The sequence below is a fragment of the Arachis duranensis genome, chromosome 4, assembly GCF_000817695.3.
Source record: "Arachis duranensis cultivar V14167 chromosome 4, aradu.V14167.gnm2.J7QH, whole genome shotgun sequence".
NCBI lineage: Eukaryota > Viridiplantae > Streptophyta > Magnoliopsida > Fabales > Fabaceae > Arachis > Arachis duranensis.
In genome coordinates, this window is record NC_029775.3 from 63372363 (window position 1) to 63377782 (window position 5420).

Sequence of the window (5420 nt, forward strand, 5' to 3'; positions counted from 1 at the left end):
TGTCCCACTCAGTGAACATCTCTGGTGGATATTTCCTCAGCAGCGCCTTATATCTTTCCCATGCTTCATATAAATTTTCAGCCTCTATTTGAGTGAATGTCTACACCTCAATCTTCAATCTTATGATCCTTTGAGGGGGATAAAATTTGGCAAGAAACTTGCTCACCAAATCATCCCAAGTGTTGATGCTCTCTTTTGAAAATGTTTCTAGCCATTGAGTGGCTTTGTCCTTGAGAGAGAATGGGAACAACAGCAGCTTGTATATGTCAGGGTGCACTCCATTGCTCTTAACTGTGTCACAGATCCTCAAGAAAGTGGATAGATGTTGGTTGGGGTCTTCCAATGGTCCTCCTCCAAAAGAGCAGTTGTTTTGGACTAAAGTGATGAGTTATGGCTTTAGTTCAAAGTTGTTCGCATTGACATTAGGAGTGAGAATGCTACTCCCACAGTGTCTAGCATTTGCAAATGTGTAGGAAGCCAGTACTCTTCTTTGTTGTGGGTTATTGTTGGCCCTTCCTTCTGGTTGATTGAGATTTGATGGATCTCCTTCCATCTCTTGGAATTCCTCCTCAGATTCTTCCTCTCCAACAATGTTCTTCCCTCTTTCAACCCTTCTTAATCTTCGAAGAGTTCTTTGGTCAATTTCAGAAAGAATAGGAGAAGATCTTCCTGTACCTGACAAACAAACACACAACAAGAAACACACAGATCCAGAAAACCAGTGAAACTTCAATCTATTGCTAGAATGAAGTTTTAGTTAGTTTAAGCAAAAATTCAAACAGTTAGTGTGTTAGTCAAAAATTAAAGAAACAGAAAAGAGAAAAAAATGCTTGATCTAGATCTCCACTTCACTTAATCATTGTCAATCCGTTTCAATCCCCGGCAACGGCGCCAAAAACTTGATGTGTGGAAAACGATCCAACACAAAACTCACCAGCAAGTGTACCGGGTCGATCCAACACAAAACTCACCGGCAAGTGTACCGGGTCGCATCAAGTAATAAAACTCACGGGGGTGAGGTCGATCCCACAGGGATTGAAGGATTGAGCAATTTTAGTTCAGTGGTTGATTTAGTCAAGCGAATCATGTATTGGTTGAGTGATTTTGTATCCAACAGTAAGTAAATAGCAAAAAATGTAAAGGGAGAGGGGTGAATTGCAGAAATTAAAGAGAACTGAAAGTAAAAGAGCTGAATCTTAAAGAACAAGAAATTAAATGACTGAAACTTAAAGTGCAAGAAATATAAATTACAGTAACTTAAAGTGCAAGAAATATAAATTGCTTGAATGGAAAAGGGATTTGAGGACTGGGATTTCAGAATTCAAGCAAGGGAAATTAAATTGCAACAATTATCAAAGTAAGAGATGATTTGAATTCTGTTAGATCTCAAACAGAAAGGGAAATTAAATTGCAACAGGTGTTCACAGAAGAACCAAAAGGAAAATGGGATCTCAGGACTCCAGAGACTAGATAGCAAAGTCTAGATCTCAATTGCCTTCCCAGATCCAAATTCACAAAGCAATTAACGAGAAATTAAAGAGGAAGCAGTAAAGGAATTGGGATTCAATTCAATTATGCAGCAGAGAAATCAAAGAGATCTTAAATGGAGATTGAGACAGAAATTCCTTAATTCTTCACACCCAAGACTCAAACAAGAAAAGTAAAAATGCTCAAGCAAGAACAAGGAAGAAGAGAGATCAATTCTCCTTCCTAATTCTCTCAAATCTCAGTTCAGAGCTCTCAGAGAATATGATGTTTCAAAATGTAAAAATTCAAAAATCCAAAGAAGGGTCCTAATTACCTCAAACTATCTCCTATTTATACACTTTTTATTCTTGGATTTTGGAATTTGGATGGGCTTTTGATTTGGTGAAGAAATGAATTAAATTGGATTTTTAATCCAATTTTCAGCCCATGAGAAAGTAGCTTATAGGAGGCTGCCCTGCCCTTGTGGAGGGCAGAGCAGGAAATGGTGCATGTGGCCTCATTGCGTGCGCTTGGTGCGTGTGATGCGTCAGGATGCTGCCCTGTCCTTGTGGACGGCAGGGCAGAGTTGCCATGGTGCGCCAAGTGCTACCCGTGCGTGCGTGCTGCTGGCCGAGTGCTCAAGTCCTGGCCGTGCCAAAATGCTGTGCCATGCACCAAGAAATGCTACCCTGCCCTTGCGGATGGCAAGGCAATGTTGCCAAAAGGTGAGGTTCCATGTTTGAAACTTGGTGGAGGTACACGCTGCTCCTTTTTCCTTGGTTTTCTTGGCACCAAAGTAATGCCTAGTTCCTTGCTTCCTCATGGTGCCGTGTTCGATTCTGGGAGATTGAAAGCAAGCCAATTTTTGCTTGTTTTCCTTGTGCTTGAGCGCTACTCCTTTCCTCTTTGTTCTTGGGTTCGAAACCCATAGGAAACACTAGGAAGCAATTTCCTTTGAATTATTCTTGGATGAAGCCCGATATTGCTCTTGAGGAGGGCAGGGCAGAGTTTTTGCTTCCTTTGGTTCTTGGCATCAATTTGTGCTCCGCCCTTATTGTGGGTAGGGCAGTGATACTTTTCAAGGCTTGGTTCATTATGCTGCTCTCCTGGAGGGCAGTGTGCTTTTGTGGAGGACAGTGTTTGCTTCCTCCTTAGGGCAGTGTGCTCTTGTGGAGGGCAGTGTTTGCTTCCTCCTTCTATGTTGCACCACACTTCTCATCTCTTGGCCACACTTCTTAAGCCACGTTTTTCTTCTTTTCTTCCTTTCTTCACCTACAAGAAACCAAAACAACCAATCAAAGTATCTCTAAACTCAAAAGGTTTATAATTTATTAAAAGTCAATTAATTTTTGCTCAAACCTCATGATTTAGCATCAATTTAATGGTGGTTGTTTGATTTAAGGAAGTTATGCATTTTCATTCCAAATCACTTACTTAGGATGCAAGAAAGTGCATAAAGACTAGTAAAACAAGTGAAATTAGCTTAAAAAAATGGGTATATGATGACTTGTCATAAGCACCATTCTGGGTGTTTAACGCCAAAAACGGGCACCAGACTGGCGTTTAACGCCAGAAAAGGGCAAGAAGCTGGCGTTAAACGCCAAAAATGGGCAGCAACCTGGCGTTTAACGCCAGGATTGGCAGACAAGGGGTGTTTTGCACGCCACATGGTGCAGGGATGAGAAATTCTTGACACCTCATGATCTGTGGACCCCACAGGATCCCACCTACCTCACCTCTTCTTCTCTCCTCTTCACACCCTTCCATAACACTCTTCCCCAAAATAACCTCCACCAATCACCTCCATTAATCCTCCACTCACACCTCTCCATCTCATCTATTTTCTTCTCTTTCTATTCCCTCTTCTCTTCTTTTGTTCGAGGACGAGCAAACCTTCTAAGTTTGGTGTGGTAAAAGCGTTGCTTTTTGTTTTTCCATAACCATGTATGACACTTAAGGCCAGAGAAACCTCTAGAAAAAGGAAAGGGAAGGCAAAAGCTTCCACCTCTGAGTCTGGAATATGGAGAGATTCATCTCAAAAGCTCATCACTAAGAAAAGGATGGAGCAAATAAGAGCATGAGAAAATTCCTCATCATGAAATCCCTGAGATGCCTCAAGGGATGCACTTCCCTCCACAAAACTATTGGGAACAAATCAATACCTCCATAGGAGAATTAAGCTCTAACATGGGACAACTAAGGATGGAGCACCAAGAGCATTCCATCATCCACCATGAGATTAGAAAAGATCAAAAAGCTATGACGGAAGAGCAACAAAGACAAGGAAGAGACATAAAGGAGCTCAAAAGCACTCTATAAGATTTTCAAGAGGAAGAACAAGCCGCCATCACTAAGGTGGACCCGTTCTTTAATTTCCTTGTTCTTTATTTTCTGTTTTTCGAATTTTTATGCATTATGTTTATCTATGTCTGTGTCTTTATTACATTATCATTAGTGTCTTAGTGTCTATGCCTTAAAGTTATAAATGTCCTATGAATCCATCACCTTTCTTAAAAGAAAAATGTTTTTATTACAAAAGAACAAGAAGTACATGATTTCGAATTCATCCTTGAAACTGGTTTAATTATTTTGATGTGGTGACAATACTTTTTGTTTTCTGAATGAATGCTTGAACAGTGCATTGTCTTTTGAATTTGTTGTTTAAAGAATGTTAAAATTGTTGGCTCTTGAAAGAATGATGGAAAAGGAGAAATGTTATTGAGGATCTGAAAAATCATCAAATTGATTCTTGAAGCAAGAAAAAGCAGTGAATATTCAAAAAAAGGGGGGGGGGAAAGCAAGCAGAAAAAGCCAATAGTTCTTTAAACCAAAAGGCAAGGGTAAAAATAAAAAGGATCCAAGGCTTTGAGCATCAGTGGATAGGAGGGCCCACAGGAATAACATCCTGGCCTAAGCGGCTAAACCAAGCTGTCCCTAACCATGTGCTTGTGGCGTGAAGGTGTCAAGTAAAGACTTGAGACTGAGCAGTTAAAGTCGTGATCCAAAGCAAAAAGAGTGTGCTTAAGAGCCCTGGACACCTCTAATTGGGGACTCTAGCAAAGCTGAGTCACAATCTGAAAAGGTTCACCCAGTTATGTGTCTGTGGCATGTATGTATCCGGTGGTAATATTGGAAAATAGAGTGCTTTGGGCCACAGCCAAGACTCATAAAGTAGCTGTGTTCAAGAATCAATATACTTAACTAGGAGAATTAATAACACTATCAGAATTCTGAGTTCCTATAGATGCCAATCATTCTGAACCTCAAAGGATAAAGTGAGATGCCAAAACTGTTCAGAGGCAAAAAGCTACTAGTCCCGCTCATCTAATTGGAGCTAAGTTTCATTGATAGTTTGGAGTTTGTAGTATATTCTCTTCTTTTTATCCTATTTGATTTTTAGTTGCTTGGGGACAAGCAACAATTTAAGTTTGGTGTTGTGATGAGCGGATAATTTATACGCTTTTTGGCACTATTTTTAGTATATTTTTAGTATATTTTAGTTAGTTTTTATTATATTTTTAGTAGCTTTTAATTAAAATTCACTTTTTTGGACTTTACTATGAGTTTGTGTGTTTTTCTGTGATTTCAGGTATTTTCTGGCTGAAATTGAGGGACCTGAGCAAAAATCTGATTCAGATGTTGAAAAAGGACTGCAGATGCTGTTGGATTTTGACCTCCCTGCACTCGAAGTGGATTTTCTGGAACTATAGAAACCCAATTGAGGCTCTCTTAATTGCGTTGGAAAGTAGACATCCTGGGCTTTCCAGCAATATATAATAGTTTATACTTTGCCCAAGATTTGATGGCCCAAACTGGCGTTCTAAATCAGCTTCAGAATTCCCAGCGTTTAACGCCGGAACTGGCACAAAAGCTGGAGTTAAACGCCCAAACTGGCACAAAAGCTGGTGTTTAACTCCAGGAAAAGTCTCTACACATGAAAGCTTCAATGCGCA